Source organism: Grus americana, chromosome 5 (assembly GCF_028858705.1).
Source record: "Grus americana isolate bGruAme1 chromosome 5, bGruAme1.mat, whole genome shotgun sequence".
NCBI lineage: Eukaryota > Metazoa > Chordata > Aves > Gruiformes > Gruidae > Grus > Grus americana.
The window spans coordinates 69,342,817-69,361,717 of NC_072856.1; the positions used below are offsets into that span (position 1 = coordinate 69,342,817).

The 18,901-nt window shown below is 43.9% G+C and overlaps 1 long non-coding RNA gene across 1 annotated transcript; it reads left to right on the forward strand.

Moving 5' to 3' along the window:
- Positions 1-6,876: 6,876 nt before the first annotated feature.
- On the forward strand, positions 6,877-18,644 carry LOC129207043 (uncharacterized). The gene is made up of 3 exons (XR_008577355.1): positions 6,877-6,967; positions 8,121-8,195; positions 13,886-18,644. It is a non-coding gene; the product is annotated as an uncharacterized LOC129207043 (long non-coding RNA).
- The last annotated feature ends 257 nt before the right edge of the window (positions 18,645-18,901 follow it).

Sequence of the window (18,901 nt, forward strand, 5' to 3'; positions counted from 1 at the left end):
ACCTCAGGGGTGTGTTTTGGAAGTCAGGAAAAATTCATGGAAGTGACCCACTGGCTGCCCTCCACCAGGACTTGGTCCTGAAGGGAAGGCAAGAAGAAAACATCTCCACGTTGCTGGGAAAACCCAGCTCCACGTGAACACAGGCACTGCAGACGTGAGGCAGCCCCGCAGCCCCCGCTGTCCTGTGTGCTCTCCCTGGCGCTGGCAGCACCCGCCGGTCTGGGAAGGTGCACGGCAGGATGCGTTGGGTATGCAGCAGCCGTCAACTTTGTTTCCTCCGATCACCATGGATTTCAATCTGCTTTACACACCAGGCAGGAGGATTTCACAATCCTTGCAAAACTCTGTAGTGAAGGCTCTGCTCAGATTTTGTATCTTCAATCTTGCAACTTGAAATTTTCTTATTCTTCCTAACCATAGCTAGTCTTTTTTTCCACTGAGTGTCTTCTGACAATTAATTTTTTAGGATGACTATGTATAGTGCAGGAAAATATTTTCCTTTTAGTGAAAGTTAGTTTTCAGGTTAATTCAGCCTCCCCACATCTTTATGGGGTACTTGCGAGAGCCACAGTGAAAACCCAAGTGTCTCACTGCCTACCCTCCCAAACTGGTGGTTGTTCATCCTGTGTCATTGTAAGCAGCGAGATGGCTTCATCACAGAGTCTGAGTTATATTTAAATATTTGGACTTTCATTAATTCACTTGCCTCACTGAGTTGTTTCCCAAACAAAGCAGTAATGCCAAACAAAAAATCCATAATTTATACTGAAGTCTTAGAATGCAAATAGTATCTTTTCCTTTTCTTTAAATTCATTCAATATATCTATCTTCCTTTGAATTGATTTATAAGAGTTCTTAGAAGGCTTATATATAATTCATAAATAATTTCTATTTTTTTATATTCCTTTATCTGGTTTGCTTACTACTTTCTTATCTTTGATTCTTTCCTCACTTTCTCTAGCAAAAGTGGTGCTAGTTGCTATGGTAACTTCTCCTTCCTACCAGTTTTGGGATTTTATTTTTTTTTCCTCCTGCCCTTCCCTCCCAGAAGAAACTTTTGGTCCATTTGCAGACCTCATCCTTGTTTCCCCAAGGGCCCAAGCTTGTAAATTCAGGACTTAGAAGCCATCCCGAGATGTGTTAGCTGATTGAGGTGGGTCAGGAAGAGCTCTGACTTAGCGCTGTCCTCTGGGTCCCGTTGGGCTTTTCTAGTGTTTATTGCTGGGGAAGTCCCTGCTTCACGGCGTGGCACTGGCTCCGTGCTGGGCTGCCCTGCAGCCTGGGGACAGGCATGGGATGATGGGGATTTCCAGGTGCTGCTCAGCTCTTGGCTCCCTTGTCGCCCTGCAGTCTGTCCTCGTGCAGACCTGGGATGCAGAAAGGTGAAGGGAGGTGTTGAGAAACCTTACGGGGAAGGGTGATATCTGGGTTCCTGCTGTTGGGGTCCAGAGGGACCCGCCTCTGCTTGCAGCATGTGCTGCATCGGTGCCTTCTCACTCAAGGTGCGATGACCGTGTACGGTACAGGCAATGTCTCATGGCCACATCAGACAGACAGAAGCGAACATGCTGTTTGTGTAACTGTTTTGCTGAAATATGCATTTAAGCATAAATAAACTACATCAGCAAAGTGAAAGGAAGGAGCACGTGAGGTTTAGCATTTTGATTTTCTTTAAAAAAAATATATGTCTGGAATATTCCTGTTACATGATGATCCTCATCCTAGGAGGTCCCATCCAAAGAAGCTTCATCTCTTTTGCTGGCTTTGCTCATGCAGTGGGAAAAAGGGGCAAACTGGGAGTCCCCTGCTCTGCCTGTTCATCGCAGGTTGAATTGTTTTTCAGATGGGCGCACACAAACGACCATGGGCAGCCCAAGTGTCATCCCCCCCTTTCTGCACTCACTAGAAATGGCTGGTCCCCTGCAGGGGAATTACCACCGCTACCCATCTGCTGCAGGGAGAAAACTGCTTGGCTCAAACAGTTTAAACCAAATAAGGGCTGAAGCGGTTTATTGATTTATTAACAGCACTTAATTAACTGGCAATCAGTGAGCTGCACATTCGGGATCAATACCAGTGATACAACAGGTAAGCCATGATGCTAGACACTCACAAAATGGTGATAAATGCCTATAAATTTCTGAACATGTCTTTAATCCCGGAAAGTTTTAATTACACACACACACAAAAGAAAATCCACAGAGAATGTGTGTGTACAATAACTCACCCCCACCCCTGACTGTAGTGTCTGACAGGAAGGCTGGCTGTGTGGCCTTCAAGAGGTCATGGCAGCATCTGGGCTGCTTCTGGTAGCATCAAACCAACTTTTACGTCTTTCCACCCCAAGGTCTCTTCCCACTGTTACAAATGTTCATGCTCCTTTGCTACATCTTCTCTATCTTCTTCATTTCCAAAGACTTTTTATGATCACCAGATTGCTCTTTAATCCAGATGATGGTCGTCTTCCTCCATAACACAGTCCGTTTTGGGCCCAAATGTGTTCCATTTAGTGTGTTTGCCCGCACCTGCATGGTTTGCACCCACGTTCCCTTCATGCCAGGTGTTTGCCTGCCTCATCATTTGCCAAGGGTGGCCCGGGGGAGCTCTGTGCACCACCATGTTCTGCACCCATCCACACGCTCTTTGGATGCTGGATGCTCATCCAGCAATGGTGAAACCTGCTCTGCAAAGCACCCCTGCCTCCAGGGAAAGCCAAAGCAGCAAAGCTCTTCCCTGGTGAGCGTTGCTTCGGTAATGGCCACACGTGTTCCTCCCCTGGCAGACAAGGTAAGCACAGACGTTCACGCTCATCAGCACCTCGTGCCTTTGAACCAGAAGTTTCAGATTGTTTGTGTGTCTCCACCGTGGCAGAGGTCCACCAAGCCACAGAAGTGTGAGTCTGTTGGCAGCGCTGTCAGTCTAGTGTTTGGCTTGCTGCTCAAGGTACTGCTCTCAGATGAGATGTACCCTGTGAACAGAATGACGAACGCTGTGGAATAGAGCCAGAATAACTTGTTTTTTATTTATTGCTGCTGCAAAATTGCAATTAGGCTTGAAATAGAAAAAATCTGCTTCAATTAAAAAACCAGACCCCACCCCAATGAAATAAAAACAGAAAAAAAAAAACCCAAATAAATATTTTTGGTATTAATTTGACTATGAAGTTTCCATAAGTCTCTGGTAGCAGCTGTTGGGGGAAAATAGGGAACGAAGTACATTTTTTTTTTTTTCCCCCATGTTATGAAATCTTAAAACAAAATGCAACATAAAATCATCACACTCCACCTTGCCGTGTGTGTGAGGAATGCTAAGACATTTCAATCTGCATTACCAGCCCACAGAATTAGCATATAAAGCCATTCACTATGAAACAGATAATCTGCAGCATGACCTTGCTTTTTCCTGCTTTAAGAGAGCAGGCTGAGGGCCAAGTTCTTTTGTGCTGTTCTTTAACATACATAAATAATACATATTCAGAGGAAAAAGAAAAGCTATTAGCAAACACACAGGCAGCAATAGGGGCCCGCAGTAAGTGCATAATTTATTCCTCCCATTTTCCTTCCAAACTAAAAAAGATGGGGCGGGGGGGATGAATTTGCTCCGATGTTTAGTTAATTACCTCAAGCATTCCAAAACATGGTCTTTACAAATATTTGTGCAGTACTTATTTGATAGATCTAATTTATACCCTATTTAATAAATTACTGTTGTAGTCTCTCATGACCTGGCTAACAATCTGACACAAGTTGGATGAGCAAAGGTTCTGCTTTCGCACTTTGGCTTCTGGGCTGGTTTTTTTAGTTGCTAAAGCAGCATCCGCTAGCAGGAGTCCAGTGGTGAGAGCATCAGCTTTGTTGTTGTTGCTGTTATTATTATTATTTGCACTTCTGCAGCCATGGAGGCTCTGCAATGCCAGCTGCAGAATGGTGTTCTGATAAAATATTCCTGGTCCAAGGAATTCAGAGCCTAAAAGGGAAGACAGAAGGCAAGAGAGGAAGAAGAGACAAAACGCCATGTCCATAGCACCGTCTATATTCAAGGGAGCGATAAACCACTGGTGCACGTACCCCAGAGACCCTGGCTCTGGCTTGGTGGTGGGACCCAGATAACGGCTGGAGGTCCCGTCCTTCCCAGAGTGCCACCCAGTGCCACTGCTGCTGGTACCCACGTCCCAAAGCAAAGCTGTGGCTGCTGCTCCCGCCTGTCCTTCACTGCCATCTGCCCCCACCCCAGGTCCCCATGCAACGTTTTGTACGGCTGTACTGCAAACTTGATTGCTGAAGGGCAACCTCTCTTCCTCATGAAACAGGGCTGTTTGCTTGCCCTTATCCCGAATTCCTGTGAAATCCGTGTAACCAGCATAGGTAATGTGTGCAGGTATAATACTATATACCTGGAGCTGTACGTCTGGGTTGCTTGAAATAGGTTTCTGTGAGTGCATAATATTTACAGCTTCAAAAGGCACTGAAACTTAGATTATTCTTGAGCAAGCATGGTTTGTTTTGGAACAGAGGTCTGGCAGCTGTTGTGTGATTTTGCTTTCTCCAATTTAATTAATGCACTTTAATCTGGTTTCCTAAAGAAGTAATCCAGCTCTGACAGCAGCCTCCAAACTCCTTTTTGTCTTCTTAATACATTTTCAAATTTTTAGTCAACTTCAAACAACTGTGGCAGTGTTGTACAGGTATTGGGCAGGTTTATACTCTGTTATGGAAATTTGTAGCCTACTTGCTGATCAGTATTGCTCCAATAACTGAGGAAGGGTCGCTTTCTTTATTTCACCCAATATTAGGCATCAGAGAGTGTATTCAAGGTCTTATTCATTACATCAAGCCCAACTTCAACAGTTTCTGGCATTCACGGAAGCGTTCCTTCTTGTGCTCTGTTCTAACGGCGGTGATCAGGCAATGCCATTCCTCATGGGTCAGCTGAGCTGACAGGAGGTATCCCTGCCAGGCAGGTAGACTCTGTTGCTTTCCATTAGGCAGTTTTTCTTTTTTTTTTTTTTTTTTTCTGGCTTGACTGGTGGTCAGACAGCGGGGGCAAAATTGCTTCTAGGGTGACTTGAGTAATTATGAGCCCCGTAGTGCTGGTTGGGCCAAGCTAGACTCTGGGGTAGCGGTGCAAGAGGTTTGGTGATGCACTGCTGGAGCAGGACGTGGGAGAGGTCCCTCTCTCAGCCCCAGTCCAGGCGCCCCACAGGCGTACATCAGCTCTGAACAGAGCAGAGTGAATGTGTCTGTGGTCTCCTTGGAGGGAGAGACAGAAGAGGTGAGTCGCTTACGGCTGACAATGGTTAGAGGAATTTTAATTTGTATGCCAGGAGAGTGAGAACGAGCATTTAGTGCTGTTCTGAAAATCCCATCCACAATGCACTTACTCCTTCTTGCAGCAATTTCCTTTCTTCTACACTTCATTTTGTTTTGGAGGCTGGGGACAAACTCTTTTTTGCGGGAGTAGAGGTGAAAATATTTCCCTGCTAAAATCTTTCAGATTGGCTGTTATTTCTCTTTCCTTCATTTAATTTCATACTTTCAACCTCTTGTGCTTAAAAGTTAGCATTTATATCAGCCCACATAATTTAAAATCTGTCTTTCTCCTTCTAGACTCTGCCTGGGGACCAGCAGGTAAGTAGGTTTGCCTCATTTCTTCCCAACTAATGGAAAACAAATGAATAGCTGTGTATTAGAAATAACCCATATTGTACTTATCATAAAACATGCCCGTCGTAATGTGACAGAGCATACCAAGAAGCACTGGACTTTAGAGAAAGCTGGCAACAGCAAAATTATCCCTGAGCATCATGTAATTCAGCAATACCTGCAATAACAAAAATTTCACTGTGCAGCAAAAGGTTCAGTTGCTGGACACCGCTGCTGCAGCAAAGCAAGATATAACAGAGAGAATTGCATGGGACAGGGAAATGTGTGGTTAACTGACCCCAAAACCCAGGAACTCACCTTCTGTAGGGTCAAATGATGCAGTACATTTCCATGGACTTGGGGAGCTTACTTAAAGTCAATGATGTGAGATGATTTTATGGGGGAAGGCAGGAAACAAGTAATCCATCACATGGAGAAAAAAAAACCTGCTCAAAATAGTTCTATGAAAGATGGTGGTTATTTTGGAGTTTGCTGTGAATTCATATTGAATTCAGCTCCAGGAATCGGCTGGAGCCTCCTATCCAAATGCTGAAGTCCACCTTGGAAAATAGACCGAGCTGCTGGGTACCCATTGCTGGGTTGAAACAGAGAGCTCTGGAAGGCAATGGAAGGACTAATATTTCAAATAAAAGATGTATGGCTGGGTACGAGTTAGAGCTGCTTAAGCTTTTAGGGAAGATAGCAAAGCACACAGACTGTTATAAAACCAAGTGTCACGTGTTTAGGTTGTTTTATTGTTGTTAAGATGTGGCAGTACATAGTTTTACAAAAGACTGCTTTCAAATGCTGTATTTACAACCCATTGCAGGACCCAAAGGGGAGAACTGGAGTAAACCAGCCCAGTCTGACCTATTAAATAAAGCAGGTAACAGCAACCTTCAGGCCACCAAGAAAAGGGAAGGATTCTGACCCCCTCTATGGTGATCATGGGTTCCCATTGCAGTTATCACTCACAGCACCGACCCAAGGGGTGGAAGACCCTGTCTGGAAGTGGGGACGTTGTGCTCCAGTTTTTACTGGGAGCCTAACGGGGTTGTGTGGCTTCTAATGGCCATCCTGTGCCAGCTGCTGTGCCATGGAAGAGGAGTGATGTGAGTTGAGTTAACAGACAGCCTTAAAATCTCAGCAGAAGGCAGGCAGGTCATGCTGTCCTCCAGCTCTTCCTCCCAGGGTCATTGCCATTCAAATGAATCTCTCCTCTTTTCTTGAATGACAGATTCCTGAATCTTGAACGTATTAAATTCACAGAAGCACCTACAAATGGCTATTCCCTCCCTACACGCTACTATCACCTTGTTCTCCAGGTATGACCTTTCTTTTGAGGAATATGTAGCCGGGGAACCAAGCGGTGCTGGATTCACTATTGTGCCTGTGTGTTGAAAAGCAGGTGCATACAGAGAGTTAACGAATGAAAAGAAATATTCCGTTGCTTTATGCAAGGGCTTCGTGCTCTGGAGAGCTGGGCTCTGCCCCAGGCTCAGCTGGAGATCCTTCGCCATCCTGGCTGCTGAAGCAGTCGTGCCTCGGTGCCCCAGTGCCAGAGGTACGCACTCTGGCTTGTCTCCGTGAACCATGAGCACGTGAGCCGAGGCTGACTGATACGCAGCGCTTGGATAACATCTCCTACAGTGCAACACCAGCCATGGCTGGAGTTCAGTAATACAAATCCAGAATAAGAGGTTCGGGTGTCTGTAATAAGCAGTTGCTCAAGCGAAACTATTTTCTTTGAGACCGTGTGTCTTTTTGCATGGTATGCCAATATTTTGTGGGTGAAATGCCACAATGCTTAACCTCTTAAAACTGTACAGGCTATTTTCAGAGATACCAAGTTTCTGTTCTTTCCATGGACCAGAAGGCAGAGGGCACACAGGTCCAACATGTCTGAAAAGCACGGCAATTCCCCAGGTGCCACACTGAGTGGCTTTTAATATCTTGGCTTTAATAACTTTCCTTTTCGTATTGCAAGAAAAACACAGAATTTGCAAACCTAAACCTCATGAAGGTTTTGCATTGCTTATGTAGGTGTTTTGAGTCATAGTTATTGGTATTGGATAGCGCTCCTGAGAAGTAAGTTAATAAGGGTGAAGAGTCCACGATGAGTGTTGCATACTGTCACTAACGCTTCAGAAAGAAGTGGAAGTGTGTCCTTTCCTAGATCCTCTTAAAAACTTCTTAGAGGACAAGAAAGAAAAATTCAGTATTTTCAAATTAAAACTAAAAAAAAGCTGTTACTTGTGTTTCAGTGCAAAACAGGACATTTAAAATTAAAATCGTACAGAGTTTTTGCTTAAAAAAGCCCCACCATAGGTCATTCTCTGTCAAAAATATTTTACAAGAAATCTTCTCTTGGCCATAACTCTAATACTAGCTCAAGATACATAGTCCATGCTGTAATTACACTCAAAATACACACTAATCTTAGTTACAAAACACCAATTGTGCTATTTTCCTTTACAGATTACAAGAAAATAACACTGATGTTTTGCCATGTGCCCTGATGACCTTCAGCATCTCATAAGATTGGGCTGAAGCGTAAGTCTCAACATTCGTCTTGGATTGTTCCATTTTTATAATGCTTTTCAGCATTTTTGATTGGCGTTAACAGCTTGCCACTGTGAGGGGAGAGAGAGGAGCTTTTCATTGTCTGTAATTATGAGACAGTAGATTTGATGCTGGATGAATCAATAATTCTATTTCAAGTGAATGCTCAAATTTGTAGCCTTTTATTCCAAGAAATATGACACATATTCAAAGAAGGCATCATTAAATAAAAGTAGTGATAATTGCCTGCCTCTTTTGAAAAAGAAAAAAATAGTTGACCCTGCATATAAATTTTCCCTCAAGGAATCCATTAGTCTTTTTTATGTTAGTTAGCACAGTTGGTAGTAATGATTCAAAGAATAAATGAACTAATAGCTTTATGCATGATCTGGGGTGACAGACCTGAAATGGCCGGGAAAAATTCATATAAGAATTGGTATGCTTCAGTTGCTGTCAAATGCTATTTTGGCTTTTATTATAGAATCACAGAATGGTTTGGGTTGGAAGGGACCTTAAAGATCATCTAGTTCCAAGCCATGGGCAGATACATCTTTCATTCAACCAGGTTGCTCAAAGCCCAGGCCAACCTGACTTCAAACACTTCCAATGACGGGACATCCACAACTTCTTTGGGCAACCTGTTCCAGGGTCTCACCACCATCATCTTCCTTATATCCAATCCAAATCTACTGCCTTTCAGTTCAAAACCATTGACCCTTGTCCTACAGGTCTTTCTCCATCTTATAAGCCCCACATATATTGAAAGATGGCAATAAGGGCTCCCTTCTCTTCTCCAGGCTGAACAACCCCAACTATCTCAGCCTGTCTTCATAGGAGAGGTGCTCCAGCCCTCTGGTTATTTTTATGACCCTCTTTTGGACCTGCTCCCACAGGTCCATGTCTTTCCTGTACTGGGGACCCCAGAGCTGGATGCAGTGCGAAAGGTCTCATGAGAGCAGAGTAGAGTGGGAGAATCACCTGCCTTGGCTTGCTGACCACACTTCTTTGTATGCAGCCCAGGATACAGTTGGCTTTCTGGGCTGCGAGCGCACATTGCCAAGTCATATCCGATTTTTCATCTACCAATATCGCCAAGTCCTCCTCCACAGGGCTGCTTTCAATCCACTCATCCCCTGGTCAGTATTGTTAGTGGGGATTGCCCCAAAGCCATGTGCAGGACCTTGCACTTGGCCTTGTTGAACTTCACGAGGTTATACAGCCTTGTTTCTGGGAATATAGATCCCTCGGTTCCTAGCACAGAACTGTTCTGTTCCTAGCACAGAACCCCGAGGTGAGAAGAAACCTGTGCCATTTATTACCATGAGAGTGCTGCATGCAAACTGCTGATTACATGAAGGCTGTGTTTCATGGATGAGCCATGAGTATCTGCTTCCTCTGCTTTATCCCCATGAAAAGAGCTTTGCAGGTGACTGGCACAGAGACTGGAGGAATGTTTTATTTTGGCAAGATGTATTTCTGCAAGGTGGATGGGGATTTAGGCACTGTTTAAGATTCTGTCACAGCATTAGCCTGAAGAATGGACATTGGAGGATTGCCACCATGTGCCTGCACTGATCAGCAAGGCAACAACCTGCTGTGCCAAAAATTGTTGATTTCTTCCAAAATTAGTTTCCATCTTTTTCGATCAGCTGTACCGCAGGTCTGCCTAAGCCTGGTCATATCTCTGTTTCCTGGAGAGTACTCTTCCATGTGAATTGTCAAGCACATACTGTGAAGACTGGAGCCTCGGTACAATTGCTACATCCACATCCTTATCAGTCTGCTCTTTCGAGGTCAAGATCTTGACATGAGCTAAAAGAAGTCTTCAAAATAACAGCTTGGAGGAGATAAACTGCTGCAGAAATCATCCGGTTCATCACGTATTCCTTCAGGATGTCCGACAGACCCCCCCAGGGCAGTTGCTGTGCCCTTTCTCCTCCCTATTCTTCTTAAAGAGTGGAAGCTACACATTCTTTTCCTGTTGTCTTTACTAGATGCTCATCTCAAGGAAAGTTATCTGTTATAATGGGGGATATTCAGCTAGAAAAGCTCTTGAGACTTCTGAATCAACTAGATCCCTTCACTTGCACTGAACTGTCCTATCCAATATTCAATTTTCTATTTCCTTATCCTGGTGCGCTTTTTTTTTTTAATTCTGTAGACTCTTATGTTCCAACCTTACACAAAACAGTGCTGGTGCCAGCCTCCAAAGGAAGGGCAGTAGCTTTCAGGTAGATGGTCCTGGTATAATGGACCAGTTCAGGAACTGCATCTTATATGCAATAGTTCCAGCATGGGGCACTGCATTTTCTGCATCTGCTGCTGGTTTCATCAGCATCAAAAGGATTATGTCCAACACACAGTTGGGCAGTCTCATGAGCAGAGAGCCTATCTCTGTCTGTATGTAGACGGGGCGGCAGAGCAGCACGGCACTTTGGCTGATTTGTTCTCATGTGCCCGGGCTGAGGGACGACTCTGCTTTCCAGCTCCGTCTGACATCTCCGTATGGTTGCACTCGGTGGTGGGTGGATCAGACTAGGTCTGTGATAGCCAAGCTTCTCACAGCACTAGAAGGCATCAACTTACATAGGAAGGCCCTCCAGAAGCCAGTCTGAAACACCAGAGTGCTTGTTAGAGCAGAGAAAAAAAAAAGATATTTATTGTTGCTGACATACTAGATAAATATGCTATCAACTCTTATTCAGCAATTGTCCTTAACTTGCATTCATGATCCCTGCATTCAAATGATGAAATCTTTCCATTACTTCACCCTCACTAAAATACATCTGTTTTCCTTTTTCTTCTCTGATTTCTAAGCCTTTAGAAATCATATTTTCCATCATTGTTTGGCAATTCAAGAACTAAAAGCTTTCTTCGTATCCTAAATGGGAGTTGAAAATGTAGTGCTAAAACACACCCCCAGGACTCCCCATATCTCTAACAAAGGCATCACATACGGTACGTGCTGGCACTGCTGCGTCCGACTGGCGTGCCGGGGCAAGCGCTGGCCCGGGGTCCCGGCTGCAGCCCTTGGATGTGTTGGTGCCTCCCTCATCCTCTGGCACGGCCAGAGCTTTATGCAGTTTTACAGAGTTATCTCAGCTGCGTCGACATCTCCAGGCCTTCTGAGAGCGCAGTAACTTCTCCGGATTGAGATGTGCCCCATTAAATACAAAAATAGCCGAAGGAGATTCTGAAACAAGGGTGATTGAATGATGATATTCACAGAAGCAGAGAGGCATATGGTGGAATGAAAGCAGATCATTTGCAGATTAGCAGTAAAACTTGTACACTTGAGGAATATAGCAATACTCAGTCTGTCGGAGAGCTGAATTCTCCACTAATTTAAAGTGCTATACTTCAGAAGAAATTTCCATAAAACCTAGAACTTGAGGAGTCCTTTTTGCAGCCTCTGCAGCCACTCAACCCCGCTGAGCTGTTGGGAGCAGGAGGGAAGGATGAGCACTGTCGGTCTTCAGCTGATCAGGTTTTCTGCCCAGATTTGCCCTGGGCAGCACTTTGCTTTTTAACGGTTTCTGAATCTAGGTGTGCTACAAAAAAATTAAACAGCCGTCCACCCCAACTTCATGACACTGAAGGAAGGAGGAGAATGCCTCTTCAATTAAAAGAATAATGAGGTATGAAAGAATCAAGTTCTTCAAATAAGCAGTGACAGTTCAAAATGGTATTTGGGTATGGTATAAAACACATTACATTTCTGGCTGAATTCGTAAAGAAATCAATAGTTTGGTAGAGATAATTTTATTATTGAAACACTATCAGCAAGTATGCCACATAACGTCCTTCTTAAATCTCAGAGAGAAAGGATCTGGAATCTAAAAGCCTTTTTATGCCACCAAAGTGCACGAAGGTGTGTCTTCCACTACTGGGAAGGGAGCGAGGGACAGGTCTGAGGTTATCTGTAGAAAACTAAGTTCGGCACTGGGTTTAAAACCTTCTTCTGTAAGAGATTCACCTGTATGTTTGTTTGAGTACTAAGAGACACAAGCAGAAACATGTAAATATTAAGAAATTGATCACTGCCTCTCTCTCTTTTTTTTTTTCTCTGAAAATTAATTAAATTTCAGTGGACTAATTCTTAAATACTTGTTTTAAAATACTTTAAGTCACAGTAGCCAACAACTATAAATGTTCTTTGGTTAAATTAAGTATTTTCTTCTTTCAAAGTTGAAGGAATTCTATGTCCTTAGCTCCCACATGGAACACAGGGTATAATCAGAGCGGACCTTCATCTGACCTACTGCTGATGTTCCTGCAGAGTCCCTTTCTCCTGGGTCCATTATCCTGAGATACGTTTCTGTGTAAGATGCCTTGGATTTGTCATGGCAGACTACAGAGGGTGCAGGAATAGCCATGGCTAGAATATGATTACAAGCAATTTAGAGCAATATTGATAGGCTGGGTATTGACAGAACAAGAGACTAAACATGATTAAGGAGCAGGGTGGATTATCTTCATAATGGCAGAGGTAACATCATAGCTGCAGCTATCTGGGAGATGCAGACACCAAGGAAGAAGAGAACAGATCCCCGAGGCAATGAAGGTTTAGCCTCAGTATCAGGGAAAGCACAAAGTCAGTGAGACTGTGCAATGTCCCAAAAGAGCTGCTGTGTGAAAGTTGGAGGGATTTGCAATATTGACTTTCTTTCTCAACAAGAAAATGAATTGTTGAATATTATTATTGAAGAGGAAATGACACAAAATAGAAGCTTGTCATAGATCACTATCTGATTGGATTTACTGGAGCCAAAAAACTAACCATGGGGGAAACAAATTGCTCAGTGCTGCAGCTTAGTGGATTCTCAGATTTTTCCTCTTTCCTTTTAGCAAGCTGTGCTCAGTCATTATTCATTTCTACAGTGTCCACATCTCCGATTCTTAAGTTCTTGTCAGGCTGTTTGATGTCATCTGCTGCGCTGAAAACATCCGCCCTGTCCCTAACCTCCAGCTAAAGAGAAAAGTTAGTAAAGAAGAAATTTTAGTGCCAGTTGGAGGGATTTTGACCCAGACACTTACTGCACAGAGGGAGCTATGCTGTGGGTTTACACTTATGAAAAACCTGCCCAGGGAAGGATTTTAAAAGCATACAATGCCCATGCTAATAGATATCTCCTTAGTAAGCTTTATGTACTATGGTGACAAGATGCATTCCCTTCGTTGTCAGATGTGTCTTTTTCTGGAGCTCGTAGTATTTGTCCTGCTCTTGCAAATGTAGTGCTCTTATTCTGCACTTCTCTAACTGCAATCTACAGGTTTTCCTTCAAATAGTGTAAATGCTGAGGGAGGGCACTTGCATCTTATTGTAAATGGTCAGTGAATTAAACCAGGAGATCGTCCTCCAGCTCTTACAAGGTGCATTATCGTTTCCTGACCAAAACACATCTCCAGGCTGGGGAGATGGCAGGGAACCCGTGAGAGGACGGAAAACAAATGCCAGTTGCCAAGAAGACTCAAAATGGATCAACAACTGGTTTTGTTTGGCATACTTGCAAGCTAAGCCACCTTCTCCAAGATTTCAGCAGTGAAAAGGATTGGGGAAGAAAGGTAGAATGAGAAAAAGGTTCTTAGAGGTTGCCTTTCAGAGCTCTCACTTGACCAAATCTCTGTTCCCCTCTAGTCTTCTTGTTGATCTCTTCCTTTTATTTTTTTTCTTTTTCCAGAATCAAGTTTTCTGAAAAGGGCAGGCAGGCAAAGGCCTAACATTGTTCATTTTTCTGTCTCTACTATGATGAGCAGCAAAGTCATACGAATAATTGGCGGCACTGGCAGGGAGGTATTGGTGAAGCCAGCCATGTGTCATACTCAGCAAAGGTAATACGTTAAGATTTAAACAAAGTATTTACAGGAAACTAGGTGATTTGATTCAGCAGCTACAGGTAAGTCTTTTTTTCTTTTTTTCCCTTTCCTTTTAACACCACAAAAAAAAAAAAAGTGTAAGAAAATTGTTGTTCCTTTGGTGTATAATGAAAATAGAAGAGAAGATGAAGGAGAGGGAGACAGAGAGTGAGAAGACGACGACTTTCCCCAAAGGCCAGACTTGTCAACAAAGATAAAAGTGATGAAAGATGAGAGAGTCATGGGGCAGACTTGTTTATGAAAAAATATGTAATACAGATTTCTCATTTCTCTCTCTGTGACATGCTGCCTCCTCCATGAAATTATTTCTAGATTTACTTCCCATGTTCCTGGTCTACCATTTACAGATAAAGATTACATTTCCCAGTTTTTATCATCATGGCTGCATAGGTTTTTGTCTCCCACAGAACACATATCTTCCCAGAGTTCAGTAGCTCTTTATAACCTGCCAGGATTCTAATATAATGTGCATTCAATACATTTACAGTTTATTTTAGAATGGCCAGGGTACTCCTGGACTACTCTTCCACCTTCTAATATGCTTTTGGTTCTCGGCCAGGTGGAGTTCCCCATGGTGTAATTCTTTCCTCCTGGGGGATAGAGGAGTAGGATGGGTATATGTTACAGCCACGGAAGGTGCTAACAGATTTCTATTTCATTCCTAAGTCCTTTTTGCCCTGGGTACTGAAGGGGAAATTCTCATTGTAAGTGCTCAGCCGTGGTAATTTGTGACTGAGGAATGATCTGGCACGGAGGGCACGGAGGCCCAGCTGCAAGAAGGGGTTAAACTGGCTGGAAGCAGGGATGCCAGAGACAGAAGGATTCCTTGCAAGGGAGTGAAGTTTCCCTGGGTGACCAGAAACAGCCTCAGCACTGTCCTGTAGCCGTCCCGGACCAGGAGCGCTCAGGGGCCCAAGCTCAGGGGCCACCTTTGGGCAGCAGAGCTGGGCTGGGGGATGGACCCAGGGCTGGGCTGGGGGTGCCCCTGCTCTCGGGATGGGTGCTGGTGCAAGTGGATATAAGGAATCTGCTTGCGATGCATCTTTGCAGACTCTGTCCAGAACTGCTCATTGCAGTAGCACTCTGCCCAACACATGGTCATTAAATTTTTCTGTTATATTTAAGCATAAATTTGTGTTTAATTCACCTCGAGGAGTACCATAAAAATTCCCTAATAATATGTTATGACTAATTGCTTTGATTCTTAGCAACATTAGTAACTGTACTGTTGTCCTGGATAGGACCAAAGAGGTGCTGGAAATGTGGAAAGCTTTCAGTTATGTTGAAGTTGAGCTGATGGCTCAACAGCTAAGAAGAAAAATCTGAGATACTCACTGTTTTATTTGGGACAGGGACACACAGACCGGGAGCTGAAGAGTTGTTGGAAGTAGTTAAACTTACCCTTGAACTTGAAGTCACCATGGGTAAGTGGAGAGGAAGGAAACAGGGTCCTACAGTATCCAGTCCTATGGTACCTACAGTGAGAGCTGGGAGAGGGCCACTGAGAGGAGAGACAAGTGAGGGTACAACAGCAAAAAAGTTATCAGTGTGTACTTTTAAAGACAGCTGTGAGGTTACAGAGGACAAAGCTGTTTTCTGGGCTTGGTGTGGATGAGATCAGCAGAGTCACTGAGGGTTTTTTAAGATGCGACAGACTAATATATACTTCTGTCATGCAAACAAACTACCGGAGGGCAATGAGAGGAGAAAGTAGGGAATAATTAGGGGATTAAAGAGGATATGAGGAAGATTGTGGAAGAGTGGACTGGTGTAGGGTGAAGGGAGTAGGAGAGAAAGTAGGAAATAAACATCAGCATCTGTGAGTGAAAGGGAGACTCATACCTGGTGATAAGAATTTTGTTTGCTGCAAGAAACAAGACTTTCAATCTGATGCACAAAGCATTCAAATCTGATGCACAAATCTGAATACTCAACAGGGGACTCCTTTCTCTTACCATTGCTCTTCCTTACCTCAGTTTAGGTCTGGACCCTTAGACAATGTCTCACGATTTACTAAGTGTGTTTTTTCTCCCACTGCTAATAACAATACCGTGTGAGGTTGTGTGATGAGCTGCAGCACTTTGTATCCTTGGACCTCAGCTCCTAGGTAATGTCTTTGTCAAGTATCTCAATTATTTTGAAAGAAATCACTCTCTTTTCTGTCAGCGGGTGCTTTTGTTCCCTGCTGTGCAACCCTGCGCAGCAGATCTATGTCCTGGTAAGAAGCCACGTAGAGAAATTCCTTTTCAATTGCAATAGTATTCTCTTCTGATCTAGCAGATACAATACTGTTCTTAATGATTTATTAAGTGTGGTCTCTAATAATTTGTGATCTACCATTGCAGCTCTGTGAAATTAATACAAGTGGCATTTTTCTTGTGGTATAAATTCAATCACTAATACCTTTTCTACCTGCAGAGCTCTGGCCAGCAGAAGTCAGAGAGCTCGTTACAGGCGCTCTGAAGGACTTTGCTGTGATAGATACCTTTTGTTTGCATTGTGTCATGTCTGAGCTTGAATCATTATTGTCAGTAGCTCAAGGCCTAGGAGATTGCTAGTTTTAAACATTTTAATGTTATTTTGCAGTAACTGTCCTCTAAAAGCATTCAGCATCTGTACACAGCGATGCACAGCGAGTAGAAAATGTCATAATTCCCAGTAAGCACTAAAATACTTTTTTCACTTACAAAGGAAGAGCACTGGTATTGCAGTCATGCTTTTTTTTTTTTTTTTTTGATCCAAACTGCAAAATCTTCATGTATCCCATGTTTGCAACCTTGCCGCTTTGTACTATATTCTGCTTTGCTGCATTTGATGGTCAGATCTCTTTCGTTCCTCAGCGTAGCACGCCTGGTACTGCTAGCAGGCAGCAATCTGCCAGGAGCTCCTGGGCACCACAAGGGGCTCAGCCGTGCCTGGGGATGGGATGCCCCGGGACGCTCCTTGCCCAAAGGGCATCCATCATCTCCCACCTTAGCACCATCACTGGACAACCTGAGGAGGAAGGTGGTTAATAGCAGGATGGGTGAAGGTTTTAGATGGCACTCAGCACACCATGAAATGCATTCCTCTCAAGGAATGGAGAATTGCACCTCACCATGACCGGCATGTTTAATCACTGCCTGGAAGACTGGAATGTCACAGCCTGACTGAATTGCAAATACGGGTTTACCAAACCAATATATATTTTGCATACCCCAAAGGTAGCACCAGGCATGCTGTTGCAGTTCACTGAATTAGCATTATTCATGTGTGTAGCACTCCTTACCGCGAGGATCTACTTTTCCTTTAGTTTCGCGATGGCATTTTCCTACTCTGTATCTTTGTACGGCAGGTTCAGTCTCCACCAGCATTCATGCTGAGCACTGACTCTCTCCTCCCTAACAATCAGTTTGCTTTTCAGGAGCACACGGATTGCTGTTAGCTTTGCTCTCCACGTGGACTCCCGCTGTTCTGCCCCTAAGGCAGCTTTATGCTGGGATACCTTTTCAAATCCGGAGGACAGCACCAGACTTCTGTGGCAGTGCCTGTTTCGGTAACCCCTCCTATCTCCTGCTATTACAGTTCTCTTTGTTTCTGTCTCCATCACAGCACGGGCAAATGGCTTGTTTGTACCCATTTATTTTTGTTCTCCTGATGTTTACTCCTCCTCACTGCAGTTCCCAGTGAGGATTGCTGGTAGGGAATAAACTCACGGCTTTCCTTTCTCTGCTGCAAACCTTGCGCTTGAGCTGAAGAAATAAAACCAGTGGTGAAGTGTTATACACCCATGTGAACCGCTAGTGGAGGAGCATAGAAATCTTTCTTGCTTTGCCATGAACGTACGTCCTCCACAGCTGGGACGGCTCCTGCCTTTTCGGAGAGGCAAAAGGTCTCACACCTGCAACGAGAAGTGCCTTTCTCTGTGCAATGGGACAGCCGTGGTGGTTACCCACGCTGCTGTGTCATCTGCATGTGTTGCTGCTGGCCGTGAAGCTCCAGTAATTGCTTCAGCTTTATGCACCTCGTGGTCTTACGGCCCACTCAGCGCATACTCCTTACCATAACCCCAAAAGGTTCCTCCAAACAGAGTTAAATGAATACGGGAGCAAAGTGACCCTGCAAACGGTCGGTGCTACTTGAGAAAATCGCATACCCAAATGTTAGGAAAAAGTGCCAATATTTAAAACTGCTCACATCAGAAATCCTCCTGTTAAAGATGAAACAGACATAAATTGGCCTAGTGGTTTTATAGTAGCAAATTGCAACAATAAAAAAAATCATTAGAAACTTATTGGATATGTCTAGGGCCACTGGTGGGCGATTGCTTGTCTTATTAACCACATTAATATCCTTTATGTAGCAAATTTCAATTTCAGCGATTGTAATTCATGCACGGCGTACAAAGAAGATGATTAAACACCGAAAGCAAAGCGTGGTTATTCGGAACTGCTTCGCCGCATTTCCCACTGTGGTGGCGGTGGGACTCGTGCTGGACAGAAGGACGGAAGGATCCCTCGGTCTCCCAGCCCTGCTGCCCCAGGAGCCTCGTCTGAAGCAGCACAGCCTCAGCAAATGACAGGATCCATGCTCAGGTCCCATCTAAAACACAGCCTCAGTTTCTGCTGCAATATAGATCTTTTTCACTACGATGTAACGCTGCAAAAGAGAGAGATTTCATTGTAAAGTCAGCACAGAGAAAATATAACTATATATCTAGCTGGTTAATATTTTTTTAAAGTGTAGGGAATGGAATTCATATAACTTAAAATAACAGCCTATTAATTTCTCCTTCTTTGACCTTCTCGTTCTATTATTTATCTAGTTTTAATATTTCTTCC